This window comes from Chamaea fasciata, unplaced genomic scaffold (genome assembly GCF_029207755.1).
Source record: "Chamaea fasciata isolate MVZ Bird 193981 ecotype frontalis unplaced genomic scaffold, bChaFas1.0.hap1 SCAF_1, whole genome shotgun sequence".
Lineage (NCBI taxonomy): Eukaryota > Metazoa > Chordata > Aves > Passeriformes > Sylviidae > Chamaea > Chamaea fasciata.
Genome location: NW_027094086.1, coordinates 52,228,926 through 52,253,097, shown reverse-complemented (window position 1 = coordinate 52,253,097; position 24,172 = coordinate 52,228,926).

Sequence of the window (24,172 nt, the reverse complement as noted above, 5' to 3'; positions counted from 1 at the left end):
AGGTGATTCATGAATTAAAATATCACAGGGCCCGCAAAAGAGAATAAAAAGCTAGGTAAGTATGATTAATGTGCTTTTACACAAAGAATGATACTTTTTATATATCTTTGACCTTCTAAGGTCAAAGGGATTATAGGACTGTTTGAAGTTCAGGAGGAGCTGAGCAAGGAAACAAGAGGGCTTTTCATGGGGTGATGAGAAGCTGTGGCTGACATTTCAAGAGCAAAAAGCCTATTTTTATTAACTCCTTCTTTCTCAGGTCAAAAATGTTTTTGACAGAAGAAAGAAAAACAAGCATGCAAATGTGCAAAAAGTAATCCAATTTCCTCTGCAAGCACACAGACCTCGTCTTGAAATTCAGCAGATCCAGCAGCACCAGCTTGGCTGACCATGAGGAGGCAGAAAAGAAAGACCCATGGGAGGCAGGTCACTGAAGGCAGGATAGCATGGCAATACTGGAGCTTCCGTTAATGCTGCTCACTGCACTTTTGGAAATTTTTTAGGGCAGCTGATCAAGTTCTGCAGTAGTCATAGCATGTTGTCATCACAGATCTTTCTGTTTAAACTTCCAAGGAGTGTGCCTTGTACATTTCTGTGCACAGCTCAGTGGGTAAGTGAACATCACGGCAGTTATTTGAGCATGCAAATAATGGCAAATAAAATATGTGCAAACTGGAGAAAGGAGTGCAGCAAGCAGTCTCTAGGGTAGATTAGGTTATTTATCCTCGGTGAGTATTTTACATGCTGAGAAACACTTTTTGCAAGGGGGCAGCGGACGGATAGATGAAATTTAATTAGCAGTTTTGACAGTGAGAACTTAGAAGGACAAATAAAAAGCCAAAGTGTTTCATTTTATATTTTCAGTATACTTTCCCTTTTTTGTTATAAAATGGCATTTTTGCTTAAAAGTCGTCCAACTACTTTGAAAGAGTTTAAAAGAGAGTTTAAAACCTTACAAAGGAAACTGAATATTTTACTTTCCATCAAATGAAAGTTTTTTATCAATCCTAAATTATTTTCAGTTTTATGGTAGAATTACAAATTACTTTTATGTTACTTTTAGTATAAATGTTCATATCTTCTATACATATATACTATATAATACATGAAGTAAATTATGTGTATCTACTTAGCCATTGTGGTAAAATGCGGCAAAGATCATTTTCTTTGTTATCTGCTCTGAAATAAACTGAAATTTTGTATTTAATGCCACAAGAAAGTCCTGATATTGAGTCCTGGCAAAACAGGACAAGTACAAATACAAACAAGTATCGGTTACTTAGGTGTCACCAATATAGAAAGAGTCTATTTCAGCTCAATTCAGCTGCCCAAGTAAAAATTCAGTGTAGACCTTGCATGGAACACTTGTGTCAGAACTTGCTTCTCTCTTTTCATTTTTGTCTGTTTTATAGACAAAATGAAACTTTCTCACTTTTTCAAAATTATTTTTTTATTTTCTAGCTCTAGTAAAAAATTGAGAAGAAAAAGAATCTCATTTTTCACTCTCTCCCTTTGCTTATCCTCAAGCTATGAACACTAATACTTGGCTGTTATTAACGCACCTTGCTCAACTTTGTGAGCATGAGCTGAAGTTGCCAACAAAAGTTCTTCATCTGCATAAACAAAGTCACAGGTACAGGTACCATTTTCTACAAAAATGCAGTAAATTGGAGAATTAAAGCTGAATTGGAAATAGACTGCAAGCTTCTACAATCTAAGGGATGAGTAACTTGATTCCTTGCAGAGCAATTGGCTTGGTCTCAGCCTTTTTCCTTGTCTGTATCAGGAAAACGCAGGAAGGTTCCATGTTCATGAATATGCCACCACAGAAATGTACAATTCTGGAAAACCTATTCAGGGCTAAACTTAGCCTCTCTCAGCTCATCCCCATGCACAAAGTATTTTGAAGTGTCTGTTTCCTCTTATTCTTTAATATTCTCTCTACAGACACCCAAATGCTGCAGGTAACCTGCTGCAAAGATTCAGCCAAGGGCTTATTCCAAGCATAAAACTATACCTAGAAGATATGGTATCTACCCTACAAAATCTACAGTTCAATTTTCTTTGCTGCTTAAAGACTACTCTGCTTTAACTTTATTTGTGTTGAGGGAAATGCCATGTATAGTTTTGACTTCTAGAGCTTTCTGAAAGAAAAGGTGAATTTCACCTTAAAGGCTTAATTCAGCCCACTGTTTATTCTGGACTTGTACTCTAAATTCACACATGTTCGAGGACATTTTTTTATTTGGTGGGATACCTGCCATGTAATATATGCAGCAAAGGGCAGGCTGGTCAAATTCACCAAATCATTTTGGCTTGAAGAAAAGTTTTAAAAGGCAGACTTGGTAGAATATTAGTTGTGGTATACTTTTAACTAGCATTATACCAGTAAACACAGCTGGATGTGACAAAACACTGGTTCCCTTTCTCTGCCTGAGGAGATGTAACCAATGGCCCTCATCACCCAGAAGTTCACCCATGATATCAACTCTTCTCCTGTTCAGGACAGGGCATCTACCCTACCTCAATCTGCCCTCCTATCTTGTTTCACTAGCAAACAATAACTATTAAAAAGCCCTGACCTGCAGGTTTCTGACCTTCCAGCTGAGCATCCTACCCCTTGGGGTAAGGAGCCACATTCACTTCCTCTAGTTGTCTTAGCTCCTAAAAATCTAAACAGGATAGAAGAGCTTCAGCAGAAGTGGCTGAGGAAACACCACTAAAACCTGATGGTTTGGATGTTTGCTACAGGGATCTGAGTTAAAATTCACTGCTTTGTGCTCCAGGGGCTTGGTAGCACAGGAAAAGTGAGCTGCATGTGTAAGGAGTAGCTAAATGTTATGCCATGCAAAGAAGGTGTGTGTGAACTTACCCTTTGTCTTTAACACTGCTGTGCTTCAGGAACGGATGGGAGTGAAGATGCTGCCTTCTTTTTGGTCTACTTTTTGTTTAATATTTTTTTTTTATCTTCAAGGGAAATAGACCCAGGAGGAGGCGTAGGTAGCCTGCAAGTTGGAACAGTCCTCTGGACTCATTTCTGTTTTCTAATAAATATTTATACAAAGCTGAAAAGTGACAGAACAGTTCTCTGGCACTAAGCTAAAATTGTCCAACTCTCCGTTTCATTTTCCAGTTTTGTGACTCTATCCCTTAATTTCCTTTGCTTTTCTTGCAAATGCTTGGGAAAATAAATGTTTCATTTGAGTTTGAACAGAAGGTTTCATTCGACATAAAGCGTAATTTGGGGAGTTTTTATTCTTCTTTGGGGAGAAAAAAATGTTTAAAAGTCTAGATTTGTTTTAATCCAAACCAAAATATTTTTGTTTGTGTTTTTTCTGTTTGTTTGTTTGCTTGATTGCTTGTTTACTTGTTTGTTTGCTTATTTGTTTGTTTGTGATGTGGTTTGGTTTGGGGTTTTTTTTACCTCATCACCAGAGGGAAACAAAATCAATTCTTCACATAGCCTTAGTGATACATTAAATCAATCCCAACTGCTGGGTCTCATTTCCCTGGCCTCTGTAAGAACTCCAGACTACAAAAGAAATTGCTGCAACTGGAGAAGGTGTACTAAGTTTGTTCAAGGAGAAGACAATATGATTACTGTATGATAGGTGAGAAAAAAAAGAAAGGAGAGGAGAGGAGAGGAGAGGAGAGGAGAGGAGAGGAGAGGAGAGGAGAGGAGAGGAGAGGAGAGGAGAGGAGAGGAGAGGAGAGGAGAGGAGAGGAGAGGAGAGGAGAGGAGAGGAGAGGAGAGGAGAGGAGAGGAGAGGAGAGGAGAGGAGAGGAGAGGAGAGGAGAGGAGAGGAGAGGAGAGGAGAGGAGAGGAGAGGAGAGGAGAGGAGAGGAGAGGAGAGGAGAGGAGAGGAGAGGAGAGGAGAGGAGAGGAGAGGAGAGGAGAGGAGAGGAGAGGAGAGGAGAGGAGAGGAGAGGAGAGGAGAGGAGAGGAGAGGAGAGGAGAGGAGAGGAGAGGAGAGGAGAGGAGAGGAGAGGAGAGGAGAGGAGAGGAGAATTGTCTGATATTGTTTGCAACAAGACAGGTTGCACTGACAGCTACAGTTACTCTGACTTTGAGAAATGTGAAAAGCAAGCAGGCAATGGGAAATTTGAATCTGCTATTTTGTAGCATTAATGAAAATAATTAAAAAGAAAAACCAGTCCAAACTCCTACTTTTCAAGACTCCTCTGCACACAAAACCAGGTGAGCCTATGCCAAATCTTTCCAGTGTGTGTGTTGAGACTTGGCTGATGCTGCATTCCACAAATAATTCCTCTTCTCTATGCCTGCGAGACATTTTGGTGTAGGAATTAGAACACAATCCAACATTTCAATTAAAATAATTATTCAAAACGGGCAAACCCTGAGATACTTCTATTGTTTCTTGCTTCAGAGGTGACATTTAAACTTTCAGAGATATGGTGAGAAACTTTGTTTACAGATCAGTGCAGTTCTAAGGAAATCCTGTATCTTGCTTGCTTCTCCTAAAAATCACAAAACCCCTTCTAAGGCTACCTTGTAAGAGGACATTGTTAATATGTACACGTAAGGATTCTATTGCACATTCAGGAAAATGTTCCTAATAAAACATAAATTACAGGGCCACAAATATTGGGCAGGATAGCACATAAAATTATTCTATTGCTTGCATAGAACAATTTGCCATCTCCCTTTCTAATGCTTTGACGTTAATTAAGCATGTCACTAGCCTTTTCACAAGATTAACTTTGGTTTCTTTATTAATACAAAGGAAAATATGACAGAATATTTTACTTTCTCTTTATTCAGACTGAGAAAAAGCAGGGTTCATGAGAACAGCACACATAAACAAATAGCCTTTTTTAATTACAAATAGCTATTAAGTCTCATTTCTTATGCAAGATCATTCTCAGAGAGAATCTGGTCTGGTGCTACAAGACTCTGATTTCTAAGCTCTACTAGATGTTGTGTGTATATGCATCATAGCTTTGCTGAGGCAAGTTCTATTCTTTGACTCTAAATGTCTCCCCTGTGGCTCAACCCTTTCCTGTTGCTTTCATGAAAATGAGAAATAGCCCTTGATCACAGAGTTCCCAGGTTTTTCCTCACACTGACAAAGGAGATTGTTGTTAGCCTGCTGGCAAGTGTTTTGAACCATACCAAAGAAATGCGATTCAAGTGAATATTCTCATGCTTCGGGAAGAGGCTTGTTAATCCTCGCTAGGAGCATTATGGACACAGAGATGGGAACATGTGAGAGAGGCCAAGGGCGGCAGTGCACTTAAACACAGATCTTTGGGCAGTTTCTCAACTTTTCCCTCTCCTGACCTCACTTCCCAGTTCACTTCCAAGCTCATGACCCCACTTCTGATTGCCAGCCCTGCTCCTGCAATCAACTTCCCATCAAGCCACCTCTCAAGTACCATGACCTCTTGTTTGTAGCGCAATGTTCTAAGAGCCTAGTAAAGAGGTGACTCCCTTGTGATTCCCTCACATAGATGCTGCCAGCAAACCACAGAGATCTCAGGCTGCCTGCTCTGTATTTCCTCACACCAGGATTGGAGGATTTACACCCAAGATTTTGTCTGGGAGAATAGTTGTCTTGTCATCATGCACTCCTGTCCTTTAAACTAATGAAATAAGAAGTTTAAAGCCTCAAAACACAAGAAGGCAAAGATGTCTCACCCTGGCCAGCCTGGGTGCCCAACCCCTGATCTGTCAGGATCAAAGGCACATTTCCACTGACCACCCAGACATCCATGGAGGAGTGCAGCCACAAAGAGGATGCGAAACCACACCTTGCCATGACTGCTTTGCAATCACTTCACCCACAATTTGCAGTGTTCCTTGTGTTACTAGTAGAGGGGAGGGAAAACTAAGCCATGCTGATAAACCTCCGTTCATTTTAATCCTTCCTCATAACACAGTGCCTCACAGCTCCTGACTCTGTGTCCATTCATCACTGCCTTTCTTCCATTTTACCACTGAAGTCTGAGAGTTTTCAATCACATGAACTTTCTCAGAGGTGGTCTTTAAAGGAGAATATGCATCTAATCACAGAAGAACTGCAGACCCAGTTCATGATTTAGGACTGAAACTGACGCCTAATCAGCCTTCCACATGCTCTCCTCTTCTTGGTATCTCCTCTTCTGAACTGCCCGGAATCTCACTGTTTCATTTGTCAGACTGCAGATGTCACTGCAGATTGGTAGAATCTCACAAGGATCTACATTCAGTTCTCCATGGAAGATTCACACAGGCCAGTTTAAGGTACATGCATGAAGGTCCACTAAAGCAACAGAGGGGAAAATGTACCCTGCAATTTTTTTTCTTTTAATGACAAATATTTTCTTACGGTGTGGTAGTACATCTGCCACAGAATAAAAATGCCATCTCTGACTACAGTAACCATATAGGGAATCTTGGATTCAACTGAAAATTTTGGATGTCCGCCAGTAGTAATGCCACATGACTCCCTCTCCCTAACCCTGTTTTTCTGAACATGGGGGAGATCTTCACACCTATGCACAAAAGCACAGATGTATGGATTGATTTTCTTTTCCCCCCTTAATGAACATGCCTGCCAGAATGCAAGCCAAGAAATACCAGCTTCCATAGGCACTGCCGCCGTGGGTGGTTCGAGGCCGGTGCACCCATCCCTCTGGGGGAACAGATGTTGCCACTGATTCACTTTGCAAGCATGTGAGTCAAAGTCTGCATCTGTGACAACTTACAGTAAAGAATTGTGAGCAGCTGCAGAGCAAAAAGCACAGAGTGAAAAGTCAATCAAGATGTAAGGCAAGATACTGCATCAACCCTGAAAACTGACAAATGGAATCCATTTGATTCAAGCTGCAGCAAATCTACCTGAGCAGAAGAAAGAAAGGGGAAGAAGAGACAGGCTGAATTCACTGAGTGCCCTGTGTACAATCCACAATGACTGCTCTCTGATGCCTTACATACCTCCTTTGGCATTAGAAAAAGCCGAAAGGAGTCTGTAAGATACCACAGGACTTCTAACAAACTTCTGATCTGAGTGCTGCAATCCCTCCCTGACCAGTGAATCGCTCAGAGGATCTGGCTGAAGCACCTCGCCACTTGCAGCCACAGAAAGATCTAGGACATTCTTCATTGCAATGAAGATGTTGATTCAAGTCTGCAGGTCAAATTCCACTTTTGCCTTTTATTTCCTCCTCGATACAATATTGGCACAGTATCAAAAATAGGGGATGTGGCTTCTAATTGGCATGCTGTGCCTACCTCACACCACAGGCTAGTGCAGTTCAGCTCACAGCAATGTAATTGAAGCTCATGTGTTGCTTGTTGTCTGCAAAACAGGTTGAATTGTCTACATGAAAAGTTTTGCCTACATAAAGAAAACGACTTCTCTGCCTACACAGGAAAGTGAATACGGGGGAGAAGGAAAAAAAGTGTGCAAATATTTGATCAACTTTCTAAACAAATGTTTCCCAGCTGCTTTTTCCTTCTTTATGTTTGGTTTTTTTTCTGGATATTTATGATATTGGGTTTTCCTAGCTCAAATGCTTGCACAAGGCAGAAGTGCACAGTGTTGCATATTGAGGAAAAACAAATTTTAATTAGGCTTTATCCCCTAACTTGTCAATCAGCCAGGACTATATTACTACACAGGTCAGTCACAAAAGAGAAACAATTCCACAAGTTTTAAGTAAATTAAACCTGTGATGTGAGAACTTTCTCAAACTTACAGGTAGCATCGGTACACCAAAAGATAGCTATCTTTATAATCTTCAAACAACTTAGAATGATAATTAACCTAATTTAGTCAAAGTCAGGGGTTTCACCAGTCAGAACACTTTTCTAACTAGTTACCAAGACTATAATTATGCAAGGGAAGTAGCATCTTCAAAATTATGTTCTTTATGAATGTTTTGTCTTCCAAACCCCTGTGGTTCAGGGACTTCTCAAATGTAAAAGGAGAGATTTGACTACATGAATCGTTTCTATTTCTTCTTTGGGTAGGATTTTCCCTACTGCATATGCTACTTGTAGCAGTTTAGTAGCTACACGCTGAGCAGATGCTTTTCAACATTTTCTTGAGTTGCTGTAACATAGGACTGTGTACAGTGTGCAGAGCACTCCCATACATTTTCACTGGATTTTTCCATTGTTTTTATAACTAATACTGCATTTATAAATTGCATTTAGCCATTTGCTATGAGTAGTTAATTTATCTAGATTTCTTAAGCTTCACCAAATTTTTCCCAGTTTTTGTCTTCCTATCTACATCTTTCATCTTGACTAGTCTAAATTATTTGGAGGCCATCTGCTGACTTACTGCCTCTGGGCTCACCATCCTTTCCAAGTTATTATTGTATACACGAAACATTGGCCATAATACAGAAACTTGTCAGACCCTGTTCTTAGGATTTTGTAATAATGAAAACTGATCACTGATAGAAATTGATTCCTTCCTGCTTTTTCAGCAATAACAACAGTGACTACTTAATTTTTTTAGTAGTTGCTGTCAAAGGTCTTTCAAAGTCTAAATAAATTTTATTAACTCATTTGAATTTATCCACTGACCACTTCATTGACATAGTCAAAGAAGGATTTGCCCAGCAAAACCTCCACTGCAAACACTCCTTGTGATCTTCTAGATTAATTTTATTTCGGCAGTTCAAAGCCATTTGCAAGGCTTGAATGTAAAATTCCTGGACTGAGACTTTCTGAATCATCTCTAAACCACTATAATATTTCTTAACAAAGTAAAGAAAGACAAATAAAGAAACCTTTCAAGTAAAACCTTTTGAAAAAAAATGTGAAAAGAAAATTTTGGTGAATTGCACTAGAAGAGTTTATTTTCATTCTGGATTTTAAAAAAATCATCCTATCCATCTTGAAAGAAACCTTTTTTATTATTTTTTTATTGCTATGGTTCAGCCAGGCTAGTCTAGTCTAGCTTTCCAGACTGATATAAAATTATGATCTCTAAGACAATTATCCCTCTAGAGTACAATCCTTTATGTGGATATTGTCACATAAATACAAGTTTTGTAGCAAGAAGCCATTAGTAAGGGAAATAAAACAGTGGGGTTTTTAAAGACAAGACTGAAAAGTTTTATTATGCCACTGTATTATTTCTCATGAGACTGCACCTTGAATACCCTGTGCAGTTCAGTTCCTCTGACGCCAAAAAGGATATATTTGAACTGTGAAAGGTTCAGGAAAAGGTCACAAGGATGATCAAAGGTGTGGATCAGCTTCCCCACCAGGAATCACTAAACAGAATAGACTAGAAATGAAATGACAGAGTGGGGGTAGGACAGAGGTCCATAAATCACACACGTGTGTCACGGGGGAGCAAACTGGGCACAATGGGAGCCCTGTATCCTCAGGGCAGAAACCGGGGCACAGCGTGAAGAGAGGAGGTAGCAGGTGGAAAACAAAGGAAAGGCAGAGGCACTTCACACAACGTGTCATTAAACTCAGCATTAAACTTTGCCTCAGGATGCTGTGGATACCAGCAGTTTCAGGAAACAGCCAGACAAATTCACAGAACAAAGGTTTGCAGGGGACTGCTGCATTTTACAGATGCAACTTCCAGCTCAGAGGAGTTTGAGCCCCAGATTGCTGGCTGGCAGGAGAGTACATCAGGCTAGTACTGCTCGCTAAGCCCTGTTCTTATTTTAGCTAGCTATCCATGGCTCAACAACACCAGAGAGAGGACCCTAGGTTAGATGGGTGTCTGGTCTGACTAGCACTGCCATTCCTACACTCCTATTTTCTCTCTCTGATGCTGAAAACCACTTCTAGTGACAGATTTTTGTTAGCATCTAAGCCATCTCATATCCAAGTTACCTGCCAACCCTCTTCTCGTCAGAACACCTTGCTTTCAGCACCCTGCTTGCAACATTTCAGTCCTTCCTCTTTGACACAGAAGAGGAGATTTCTGGAGATAAATCTTCTCTGGGGTCATCTGAGGAACATCCCAGTAAATGATAAGGAAACACAACTGCATTAATGTCAAGGGGAACTGCATAAGTTGCATGACAAACTTTGGCATTTACATTCCAAAGTACAGAAGGTGTAAAGAAAATGGATTAATTAATCCACAGAGCACCTGATGCTCCATGCTTTGGGCACTTAATCAGCATGACTTGTCAGAGAAGAATGACCAAGGGATAGGTTGGTCTGAACCCAATCTGTAAATTTAAAGCCAAAGCAAAATATTTCAACTTTAAAAACAAAAACCAAAACCAAAACCAACAAACAAAAAAAGAAAAACCCAAATAAACAACACAGAAAACTGAAACAAGCTAACAAACAGAAAAACCTATAAAATAATCCTGCTTTACTGATACACATTATAAATGCCTATATGATATTTCAGTAGCTACATCTTGTCCCCCAAGGTAAAGAAAAGCCATTAAAAATTTTATTTCAGAGAAAGTTTGAGATATTTTGGAGGAAACAGGTAAATATACTTGATAGCCAAGATGAAGTATGGTATTTTCAAGCTTGTCCAACTGAGATTAAAAAATCAGGGCTTGTGAACATTTTGTCTTGTTTACTAACAGGCAAACATTCCACTACTTGTTAAAAAAAAATACTTTAAAATTTATTTATACACACTGAAAGCAAAAACACCAATGCAGCAACAACAGCACATCCAACAAAAATCCTTGTTGCTAAATTTGACAGGGTCAAGCTAAAAATCCTCTGGGCTTACTTAATAAATATTCAGCTTTAAAAGGGTCAGTAACACTTATCCTGGACTCATTCCAAATGTCAACTTTTCAAAAGACTCTCAAAATAGGCCTTTCATGCTAGTGAGACATCCTGCACTAAAAATTAGCTCTTCTTGGAAAAGTATGGGACAACATGGCCTGCTTGACATGAAAAGCTAAATTTTATGTGTTTCATTTCTGCAACTGTCACCAAAGCATTATATAATTCAGTCAACATGATGGCAGGCATTTTTTCAATTAAATAGGGTTTTCTTCTATCAAAAAAATGTGATTTTTGTAAACATAGTGTTTTGATGATTGTGTTTTTTAAACAATCCCGATTCCTTTTTTTATCGCTTTTTAAAAGCTTTGACATTTGCTACTTCAAAGGCACAAGAAAAGTCCTGATCTTCTCCCTGTTATCTTTATTTATGTTTTCCTTTGCACTGAAAAGAAAAAGGTGACAAAAAATATATATATAAAATACAATCAAAATAAATCTGAAAAACTGATGAGACAACAAAGGTGTCAAACAAAAATTGTTTAAAACATAACTGACATAATGCACTGTAAGTCCATTTCACTGGAACTCCTTGCACTCCAGCACTCATGATGCTCCGCATCCCTCTTCTTTCTCCTCAACGAGTATGTCTCTTGGGACACCACCTAATCTTTGGCCAGTCCTTCCTACCACTACTCTGGTGTGTGCATGATCTCCTCCTGCTAAAGAGTGCCTGGGCTGAGGAGTGCTTGTTTTGGGGCAGATCAGTTCCCTGGTCGGGATCACCAGAGAGCAGCTTGCTCTGGCCAGAAGAAGCAACTGGTCTCCCTGATGGAAACAAGCACCCAAAACCAGAAAATCCAGCTCAGTTCTCTCAGGACCTGTTTGTTAAATTACAGACCCCATCTCCAGGAAGGCTGGACCAAACTTCCCAGCTCCCACCATGAGGGCAGGGTAGTTCTGGTCCCAGAGGTGCCAGCAACCACAGAGGAGGAACAGGCAGCCCCAGGAGGGTGCCCTGAGGGGACAACTTGTATCCTACCAAGAATCACAGAATCACAGAATCACAGAATCAGAGAATGTGTAGGTTGGAAGAGACCTTCAAGACCATCGAGTCCAAGCCAGCCCCAACACCTCAACTAGATCATGGCATCAAGGGCCACATCTAGTCTCTTTTTAAACACAGCTCTGCCCCTTCCACATAAGCTGGCCATTCCACAGCCCAAAATCCCTATTAGCAAAAGCAAATCCCTCCTTTCGTGAGAGCACGGCTGCTGCTGGCCTCGCTGAACGCTCCGTGTGCGTGCACTGCATGCCCAAGTATGTGCTGTGTCAGAAATGGTTACGCGAGAAATTGATGAAATTATGCACAGGGCTAGGAGCTTCCAGGAGAGAAATAGCAATGTTTACAAACGTATAAGATGAGATTTCATCAGAAACAAACTATGTGGACATGGGATCTTGTTCCATTCTGCATTAAAAGCACGTGTGCCCCACTGTTGGATCCAACACACTTAACAAAGACAGGCAACAGACCTCACTCAAAATTAACTTAGCTGCCTGGCCTACAGAGTACGTGCATGAAAATTTATGGTGTGTCTCATCTTTTCCTGAATGTACACGATAAGGCTTACCTACACCATAAGGTTATTACGAGAACATTTTAATCAGATTGAATTTAATTCAGTGCTTTAGTGCCATTTACCTACAGCTCTAACAGTGAAATGGATACATCATTCTATTCCAAGTAGCAGAGTTGTAGAACCACATCCTCCAGACACAGTTATAGGCAATTCCCATAAATAGATCAGATTCAGGAACATAAGAACATGCAAGAATGGAGCCTAAACTTTGTCGGTGGTGCCTAGTCTGTAGATTAGTATTTGTTGGACGCTGATACTTATTATTCATTGGTTCTATTTTTTAGTTCTTGTTCTTTAATAGGCTGCTTTATTTTGCCCAGTGGTCCACCATTTCATAGAATAATTTGTTTTTTCCGAAAGGGATCATGCGTTAAATTCTTTTTCTTTGTTTCTTTTTAGTATTGTACCACTATCTTTTAAAATTTCAAATAAAAGCATGACTGGAATAAAAGACAGTTAAATTACATCTACATGGATACTAATAAGCAGCCTCTGAAGTCTTAGCCAGTCGCCTAACCAAAACACAAAGCATGTGGGAAAGAAGGGGGACTAAAACTGGAAAACAGAAAGACTGCGCTTTGACTGTTTAGTCTATGTGGTTGAGGGAACATGAGAATAGGGATAGGAGGGCAATCATTGGAAGCCTAGTGCAATTATTTGGATGCATAACCATGTTAAAAGACCCCCACCTGCATGTGTGGACCAGTATGGTATGCATTTAGACCTCTGCTCTTCCAAAAGCTTCTATTTGTGTTGGTTTCCTCTATGTCTGTACATCTACAAGGTCCAGGACCTGGTCCAACATAATTGCATCCACAGCCTTGTGTGGCAGACTTAACAGCCTTACTCCAAAAATCACATGAGACCGCTAAGAACTCAGAGGTGCTTATAAATTATGATCTCTCCAAAGCCCCAAGGTAGGGTGCAACAAGCCATGCAAAAGGAGTCATACAAAGTGGGAATGGCTGCAAGAGCCCCTCCACCCACTGAGCCCATTTGCAAAAGGGAAATGCACACAACATTGACACCCAGCCTGCTCCACGCTGAAATGCCCACACAGCTGGATCACCCATGCTTCCCAGTTAGCGCATTTTACTGAGGGACAATTACAGCTGGAAAACTGTGACTTTTTCACAACTGCAATTTGCTATTTTTCTGTTTTTGTTTCTACTCAGGCAGAAAAAGTAAAAAAACCTTTCCTTTTCAGAGCCCGCATTTCTTTGCTCTGACACAGATTGTGGTATGTTGATGAAAAGACTACAGTTTTCTTTGTTGTTGTCCTGCTCCCAGAACAAGCATCCAAATCCAAGCTATCTTATCTGAGGGGAATACAGAAAGGACTGAGAAATTATGGTGCAACATGAAGTGATCTGATTTCCAGAGGAGAAGCAGGCCTCCACCCGCTGTGCTGTTCCATTGCTGCTGAGCAGTACATCAGGCAGCCAATCTGTATCAACAGCAGTAAGAAAGCACAGCAATTACAATGTGTTTTTCCCTGGTAGATCATAAAGGGATTGTCCCAGATGGGTAAATATATCCTCTGCTCACCAGGAAACAGAACTGAACAGAATCTGGAATCATTTCAGTCTGAGAAACAAGGATGTCTTGTAGACAAAACACCGTTGAGCATCCCGGAAAGCTGGATACCAAGACCTGACTGTAAGACCTGAGTTAAATAATATAGATTTCAAATTCTCATCAATTTAATTCCTCAGATGGAGTCACATTTTTCTGTATGCTTAATAAATATTTCTTAAAGATGCTTGATTGTATAAGAAGGGCTATGATCCCCAGGTCCCCTGTTTTATCCCTAGGCCTCTTCAGTAGCTTCACAGGCAGGATTTGGTGGTAAGTAAGGCAAAAATTTCTCTCTTGTATTTCACAGACATGGTGAAAATCTAATAATTTCTTGCTTAAAAAATTGAAAAACATATTTCACCTTAAAGTAGGGAGCTGACTGAAGCAGCCCAGAAAATTAAATGCCACTAAAAAAACAACAGACTACCATAGAGAGAGTTATACAAACTTAACAACTGTTATTCAGGAGAAGCCTTTGCTTAAGTTCAACAGATACTTTAGCTTCAGTTTCTGAATGTATGTGATAAGATTATTTGAGTTGAAATAATTACAAAAACTTATGTGGGTTAATGTTCATTGAATGCAGATCCAGCCTGCAAAAAATTTCTTACAATGCCAGGGCCTTTCCAAACAGATGTTTTATTTTACTTTTACAAAAACAAGCTGTTTAATCTTGTGACACAATCTACAGTTCAGACATAAAAGGATTTGGCATAGACACATATATATGTGCGTTTGTATGTATATATATATATATATATATGAGTAGACCCTAAAATACACCTTAAGTATTTTAACACTAATGTTCACATGCAGCAGAGAAATAGTAACAGGAGAATGCAGTGTAGTTTGTATGATAAACTGTATCCCATTCTACCTAGCATTTCTTCAGCTGCAGCGATTTATTAAGTGTCCTTCACCAGCAGATAAATATTTCTTTACAAACAGCTCATAAAACTTCTCTTGTTAACAGATCTCTCTAAGTGTTAAATGCCACCATACCTCTGAGGTGCCATGCCCTCTATCATTATAATTTTTTTTTTTTTTTTTGCCTGTGGATGTTTTGAATTGTCTTTGCAGTGTCCAAGTGTCTGAGACTGTTTAGACAAGTAATGGCTCTTTCTACTTCAGCAGCAAGTGACTGCACTATTAAATAAAGCCCTTCTGTGAAGGAAGAGGTCAGGTTAGACCATGAGTCCCTTGGTGTTACCATCACAGAAAGAAAAAGGAGCCTGAGTACCTCCAACACAAATTCAAGGTATGAAAAGAGAGGAGGTACAAAAGCAAAGGACTCCACTCTTAAAGGGCATGTTGCACTGCTGCAATGCAGGCAAATTTCCTTGACATTTAGACTATGGAAATGTGCCCATTCCCACTCTCGTTCGTACCTTCTTGGAGGCAAGAGGCAAAGCCTCCAAAACATTGAAACTTTGAACTTTGAAAATGAATACGTAAAGCCACTGCAGACCCAAAACAGATCAGAGCCAGCATCAAGGAGGCACAAAAGTGGGTTAAAGAAACCCAGTTGTTCACTTAACATAAAGAATTACAATGTTGACATTGTTTTCTAAAACTAACATTTGAATAGAGAATTTTTCATCCCATGTCAAATGTGACAAATTTTAAATGCAGCCCATCACAACTCATTCTCAAGCCTGGACTGTTGCCACTTTTCCTGCTACAGCAGTAATGCTTTTAACTTTCATATACACAGATAAGCACCAATACAACAACAGAGAAAGCTGAGAACAGGGCCTCCTTTCCATTGCAAACAAACACATCAAGAATATTTCTTTGCTATTCTGCCATATGAGACACGACCAAAAATTTATACAACAGCCTCAGGGAACATCTCCTCCTTTCCTTTTTGTGGGAATGAATCTCCTTCTCAGCTTGCAAATTATTTTAGAAGCATTTAATTTGTGGATATTTAAATTTTTCATGAGTACACCTTTCAAAGTGAGATTCTGATAAGTTTTGCAAGAAATAAGTATGCCTATGAGATTAATGATTAAGGCAAGGCCCACAGAAATTAGATGAGATAACCAGCATAATGCTAGTTCATGGCTGAGCTAGTACTGGAACCTGAGAGTCCTGCTTCTGAGTTCTCTGATGTAAGGTTGTGTGGATTTGAAAAGATAGACATCTTGGACTCCCAGAGGAAAGTGCTCCAGACAAAATCAATCACTGTCAGAAGTGGGTGAGATTCCACTGAAGCCATGCCAAGGGTGAGTTGAGCAATTCGTCTTCAAAGAAGTTCATTGCATCTTATCTCCAGGAAGATATTAATGATATTAATGGCACATTTATGCAATGTAAGTTTCAACATGCAAATTACTAAGAGAATTCTTCTAGTTGTTTGCACTTGCTTTCAGACTGAACTATAAAGGGTTTGTCACTAGCCCTACAACCTACCCCACTTCTGTTGAAATCAGAGGCAAAACTCCCACTGACTGCAGTAGAAAACTTCTGAACTGTATAAATTCGGGCAAAACCTGGAACAACCTGGCAATTGGTGATAGAGGTTTGTTAGATAATTGAAAAACATAACAAGTAAAAGGATAAATATTGCCATCATCACAGAAACACAGAGTGGGCAAGGTTGGAAGGGAGCACAGTGGGTCATCTATGCTGGCAAAATGTAGGCTAATTACCATCCTTTATTTAAGGAATGCCACGCATCTCTTTGTCCCCGGGATATGAGCAGAACTGATTCCTTGGGAAGGCTGACCTGGAAGAGAGACAAGACAAAGCTAAGAGAAGAAAGTAGGTATTTATTAAAAGGCCTTAAACGATACACCTTGGGCAGTACAAGTGCTTATCACACTAGGAACCACTCCTAGTGCTTATATCTAGGGCGTTTCGCCAGTGAATAAGGAATGCACAGCTCTTCAGAGCAAGCGACTACACTGTCAAGATGCCCAAAGCCAAGCATAAGCACATCAAATAAGGCTTGGGAAGTTCATAAGTAGCTACAGACTCATGTCAGACAGTAACAAAGTGAGTAACAGCAGTTTGGTAATGGCCAACCACGAAAGAAAGCACGTGAGTAATCAAATTCACTTCTTTCAAGTTCTTGGTTTCCCAATCTCAATGTTCAAGTGAGAGAGAGCCTGAGAGTCATGGAGCACACTGCAGAGGGCCCTTTACATCCAACCATCTGTACTCCTCTTCCCCTCCTCCCATATTCCCTGGAGGTGTTAGCCCATAGGAATGTGGACCCTGTGGCATTGCCAGAAACCAGTAGACATGTTACTGTCTACATTCATAATATACAATTATAAAAATAGGCAGTAGCTAGAGCAAGACATTTTGTTTTACACTTTTTAAGTAAAATATCAGCTCCCATTCACTGCTTCTGTCTCTCTGTGCCCCCTCTGGAAAAATGAAAATCCACGAGGCTTATATGGATATGAACTTCACCCCTTCTTCCTCCTTCCAAACAATTCCATTCATCACAGGCAGTTTGCTCCCATTCCACACACAACAATGCTCAGAAGAAAATTCTACTCCCAAGACAAGTATCAATGCAGACTCACCGACCAGCTGCTCGCTTTGACCACATCAGCTTCCTCCCAATCTGAGAGGGACCAAAGTGAAAGCAGCAGCAGCAGCAGCTGTCAGCCCCTTGATTCACAATGGAGGCAACCTCTGTAAAAGTCTCCTTTAAAAATATCTCAGGGAGTTTACCACACTTGCATGATGAGCAGAGAACTCTGTGTGTAGACGCCTTCATGTCAGACAATTACTACCAAATGTACTTTTTCATCCTGTAATGTGATGGGAAACACTTCAGTAATTAAAGAGTGGGCTGAAGGGGATATTTTTAGTTACTTGATAGCTTTACAATCACTGAATTATCTGCCAGGAGTAAGTTGCACACACGTGTGGTTATAATTGGAGTAGCTGCAATTGTTCCAATGGGAAAAACAGCTCCACAGGTCACCTGCACATGGGGTGTTTATTTGTGCACACATGTGTCTGACAGAGAAACAGCAATGCAAGGGCCGGCACACCTTGGCTACATACTCCATGGTCCACATCTTTGCTCTTTGTTTCCCTCCTGAAGCATCCCACACACACAGCCCCATATCACATGAGGCAATGCAGGTGTATGTCCCTTTTGCCAGGTGTGTTTTATAACTCTCCACAGGTCCACGATTCCTGCTGGTGCAAAGCCAGGAAGCAGCGCAAAGGGACTGAAAGGAGAGCTGGGAAAGGGGTTCTGGAGCTCCCAGGACCACAAACAGTGGATGGGATAGAGATAAAGGACTTCCGTCCTGCTGTTATTCCTTCCATTGCAGGAGGAAAAAGTACCTCTGTGCGCTGTTTGCCACAAGATAATTGCAACTTTGTCGAAACACAAAAGCCAGGAGAGGAGGGAGGAAGTATGACCAGGGCAGTGATTGTCCCTGTGTTCTCGGCCCTGCTAAGGCCACACCTCAAGTCCTGTGTCTGATTCCAGGCCCTCCAATACAAGAAAGACACTGAGGTGCTGGTACACATCCAGAGAAGTTGGTGAAGGGTCTGGAGAGCAAGTCTCACAAGAAGTGGCTGGGAGAGCTGGGGGTTTTCAGCCAGGAGAAGACAAGGCTCAGGGAAGACCACACCTCTCTCTACAATTATCTGAAAGGAGCATGCAGCCAGGTGGGGATCAGCCTCTTCTCCCAGGCAACCAGCGACAGGGTGAGAGGACATACACAGCCTCATCCTGCACCAGGGAAGCTTCAGGTTGGACATCAGGAAGACCTTTCTCATGGAGAAGGTTGTTAAGCATCGGAATGGGGGGTGGTAGAGTCATAGCCCCCGGAAGTATTCAAGGAACAACTGGACATGGCATTCGGTGTCATGGTCTAATTGCAAGGTAGTGATGGGTCAAAAGTTGGACTCAATGATCTCAGAGGCCTTTTCCAACCTATTTAATTCCGTAATTCTGTGATCCTCTGGACACAGAGACCATGCAACTGCTTGGCACTGTTGCCTGAGAGAGGCAAAGACACAAAAGGGGACAGAGCAGCCCTCTGCACTCTGAGCAGTTACTTGCTCACTAGTCTTCAGACCCTAAATAGCATCAGCCACAGAAAACACAGACCTTTCTTACAAAACCCTGGCTGTTATCTTCCTACTTCTTGTACCAAGCACAGACACAGGCGAGGAAAGAAATCAGCCAGAATTCATCTGGTTGGTGCCTTTCCTTTCCTTCTTCTCTTTTTATTACCGAAAACTGTAATTTGGCCACTGCTCTGAGAAACTTGGAGCTTCTCTCAAAAAAGTCATAGGTAACATTTTCTTAGCAGATAAAGAGTTTTTCTACAGAACCTGGAAGCTTTTAGGTGACCTATAGAACACATTACAGCTGCAGACAGAATTGTCTGGGAAGGCTGCAGTTTAATTCAGGCAGTCAGCAAGCTGGCTGGCTGCATATGGACTTGAAACACATATGCGTGGATAATGCACTATCCAGATGTTTCAAAGACTTTATGTATATAGAAAATAACACATATTTTATACATGTATACATGCTGTATATGTACATACATCACCCATACAAATATATGTATATAACACACATTTTACATTGGTAAATAGATGGAAATGATGGAAGGAATTCAAAACTGTAGTTGATTGGGAATACCCTGAGACAATGTATATACAGGCTGTCTTCTATAGGTTATGGAGTCTCCCACCTTGGAGATATTCAAAAGCCATCTGGACACAGTCTTGGGCAACTGGCCCTGGGTGTCCCTGCTTGAGCAGAGAAGCTGGACCAGATGAACAGTAGAGGTCCTTTCCAACCTCAACCATTCTGTGATATTTTTTATTGAAAACCATATTAATAGCATTCTATCTGCGTGTGAGCTCCCACCCTAAGTAATAGTTCTTACTGTACAAACATACCTTTTAGTTCACGACGATATTCATAGATTAGTCACTTTTCCCCACTGTTAGGGAAACTGAGGCCCTGAGAAACCAGGTGTTTAGCACTGGCTTTGCCCATCAAACCAGAGCAGAGGCTTGCCCCGGGCCTCTGTTCCACACCAGCTGCCAAGATTAGAAATCATAACTCTCCGAGACTTCTTGTTGTTTACTTCTTTTCCTCCTCCTTACTTCCAAACTACTCGGGAAAACAAATGCTTCTACATTTCTTTGGAGTCAACTGTGCCCTTGGTGGCCATGCTGACACCTCCAGTATGTCATGGCTGAAAGTGTTGTTTAGCCCCCTTTGGGAAGGAGCTTTGATAAAATGCACTTGTGTTTGAACATATGAGTGGTTTTGAGAGCCTAAGTCTAAAATTCAGTGAATGCTTTGAACAAAATTCAGCTTTGTAATGAACAAAGAAAAATTTCCTGCAGCGTGGGTATGTTTGAGATATCTGCAGAACACCAGGACTGTCAGACCTGCAATGCAAATCAAGATTGAAAGTGGCTGCTGTAACATCACCCTAAGAAATAACCAACTTTAGCACAAGAATGAGACCGGACACAAGCCGACCAAAGGGCTGCTACAAAAACCCAGGGGCACTGAAAACAGGGTCATACTTTCAATTTCTGTTTGGCCATTAGTGTATCTAAGGCACATTGCAAGAGACTCATCACCAAATACAAACTCTGAAGAAAACCACGAAAGAAAATTTCCCACCTGCTCCCTCAAGGCAACACTCATGTTCCACCCAGTCCAGCTGGCCGCTTGGCTCAGATGTGGTCAGACGGGCAGGAGGACTTCCTCCTCCCTCACTAGGGAACAGCTCTATTTTTAACAGGGCTGCCTGGAACAGGTTCAGTTTCCTACTCTTTGTCCATCCCCTGCGGCAAAAGTTTGCCAAGTGAAACGAAGACCACGAGCAGTGGTCTGTAAGGGATGCAAATCCCATCTCCCAAAGGACATTATTAACCTGGAGGAGCATTGGCCCCAAAAGGGCTACAAGAAGAATAAAAACTAAGAAAGTAGCTCCCAGATGCTTTAGATGCTACTTGAGACATTTAAACACAAGTTTGTCAGATCACATTACTCCATTTTTCGGTCTGGGAATGAAACCTGCTTCTCTAGATAGTTTATAAATAATTGCCAGAACTTCCATTTTCTCCATGAAGTTAATCAAAATCAAAGTTCAATTTCAGAATGACAAAATATAAGCAGTAATGAACAACACTCTACATGCATTTAAATTTTTCCAGGAGTTTTCCTTTGTCTTCAGCAATCAAAAACATTATTTCTTTGACCCTTTCCATGGCTCTTCAGAGAAAGAAGATATAAGTAAGGCATTTTTTGTCCAGATTGCAACAGATTTTCAATCAGCTGGTTTAGCTGTTCAAGGTAGTTTTCTTTTTCTTAAGTCACAATATCACTAAGCCACTGCACAAAAAACAGGAGGTTTAAGCAACATTTATGAAGACATTTTTACCACACGCATTTTTATGGTATTTGAGTGCTATGAATGGATGGCAGTGCTGCAGAGGGTCAGGATGGCTGCCTGTATGCTGGGTGAAGAAATACCTTTGGCCCCTGTTGGCAGTGCTTCCAGATGAATGTCACCAACATATGAGCACTGACTGTTCCAGCTGGTGTTTCCAACAGTCTCACTCGAGGCCTGATCCATCCCTCACTCTGGTCAATGGCAAGACCTCAGCCAAGCTCACTGGGAGCTGGACCTGGCCCTCAAGCTCTGGCTGCAGCAACAGCACCATGAAATTCGTGGTTGTAGTAAACAGAGAAGTTCCTCTTTGCCCCTGAATAATCAAATCAAAACCACATTTCAAATGCCAGAAGCAAGTGGGAAAACAAGAAGGAGAGAGCTTATTTTATGAAAAGCCATTGGCTATGTTAGAGCTCTTTACATCTTTGATTTTTTTTTGTCTGGGATGGCCCAAGCCCTGCAGGGTCTACTCTTACATCATTTTATATCTTTATTTCCATCTGCTTCTTTAACCATTCTAGAAAAACTAAACAAGCCTTATCCAGATAACCAACCTCATTTTTGTGAAACCATCAAGTCAATTCTAGCAGATGGGCTCTGTGTTTTTATGTGCATGCACATGTCTTTGTGTATCTGAAAAAAAGAGAGAGAAAAGAGCCTATCAACAATGGCCACAATAACTTCATTTTACTATGCTTGGTCTATACTTTCTGTGCCTGTTTCCAGGTAACAGGACTTCAACTTGTGCATTGTGTCTTAGATGACTAAAACAAATTCAGTTCCAAAACACACTTATCAGACTAGTTATCTACCTAAACAAGGAAGAGCAACAAAGGATAGATCTCTGTGGTAATCTGCTCCACCTCAGAGTCTTAGTTTCCAGGACAGCCTTACCACAGGTAACATGTTTGATAAAACTAAACCCAGATTCAGTATCCCTTAAAACAATCATAAAATTCCGCTGGCTTTAGTAGTTGCACTGAAGATCAAATCTCTGGTAAGGGATGGTGAATTAGTCTGCACAATTTGGAAACCAAGCATTCAAGAAATATTGCCAGTGGTTCTTTCAATTACTCTTTTAATAAAGAATAAGAAAAAAAAATCAGCAGCTCAAACACCTTATTCTTAATATTTAAAACTGATAGAGGAAGTAATGGATAAACCCCATTTATGCTATACCACATCAACTATGGCATTTACAGTTCAGGTTGAAAGAAGAAACAAACCAATTACCATTTATTTTACATCGTTAAACAGATTAGCTTCTTCCTCAAGCAGTTGAAGCCAAAATAAGAGGCTACATAGTGAGTATTTGTCTGTATCAAACAGGCTCCAGGCCCATCTTGTGGATTCTAGCTCAAGCTGGATGTGTAGAAAAACTTCTCCCTACTTATTTTGATTAATTTGCCATGGGCAATTCACAGACACTTGATTCTTTGTGAATTAGTCACTCCACTCCTTTCCAATAAATCTTTACATCCCTTCTTTTTAAAAACATAATATAGCCATTAGCAAATCCTAGCTGTGCTGCCCAATCCTATTCTTCTCCACAGCATAAAGTGTCCCACACACTTGCTGCCTCCATTCTTTTCCATTCCTCTCCCTCTTTTAAGTACCTTTCACCACCAGATTGGCATTGGCAGCCAGCCAACCAGTCGGCACTTTACCTAGACAAGTGCTACGTTGATATGCCTAGATCTTTGAAGTGTCACACAACAAGTCCAACAAGTTGGTTTTTCCCCTATTTTAATACTTTTTGCAGAGGGCCTCAGCCACAAAGTACATTTCCCATTAGGTTTGGAGTTTGTTCTTTTCTGTTTCAAAACAGCTCCTTTCTGTGCAAACTTCTGCTGACGGTTTCCTTTTTGAAATGCTTTGACCTCTATGGTATTTTTGAGAATATGCATGAGAGATGCCTTTGTGAAAGATATTACATTATACCTAAATTAGGTAAACACTCCAGGAACTCCAGTTCAGAAAGTCATGGTTGGATTGGTTATTGCCATTTTTAATGAGTACTGATGTGACATGTTGCCTAGATCAAAGTGCAGAGAGCTGTTATTTGTTGCTGCTTCCCATTCCAGCACATTTTGAAGAGGGACATGGCAATGAAACAAGTAGGACTGGGAATATTTGAAGAAAAATAACATGCATCAGGCTGATAAAACACATAGCCTTAAAATGACAAAAAATTTAAGGAAAAAAAAAAAAAGACAAGAAAAAACCAAAGTGTAGCTTGTGCTGTTTTTGCAAGTTCTCCCATATCTGAACCCACTGGGTATTGATTTCATTTTATTCCATTACCACATCTGAAGCTGCACTGATAGTAAATCACAAGCAGAGCCTAATTTACAAAGTTGTCCAGTGGAGCAGTAAAGGCATTGCCCTTTCCTCTTAAGAAAAGCTGTTTGTGATGCTGCCATAGGGAGCTGCCACTTCCCAGGGGAGAAACCCTGACCGTCTGGGATAACTGCCTTTTGTAAGAAATAATTTTTTGCAGGTGATTCTCAGCCTCATCTTTTTGCCAATTATTATGTTGCTCGATCTGGGGGTGGTAAAACAGGTTGTGCCTCTGAGAAGCCTCTCCTTTGGGATGTTGCTGCTTTTATACAGTCATATTCAAAACTCCTAATCCTTCATTACTGCTCACAGTGACACTGGCCTGTCTTTTATATTCAGGTAAATAGCAGAAGTTACATTAGGAGACTTCCTACATGCCATGCCTACATGCATGCCAAACATGTGAGACTCCTCAGGTTGGCTTCTTCCACGAGGCAGGACCCTTAGGAATAAGCTGGTCAACCAACAACAAGGGCAATCTGCTTCCCCACCCACATCACCTTTCCTTTCTC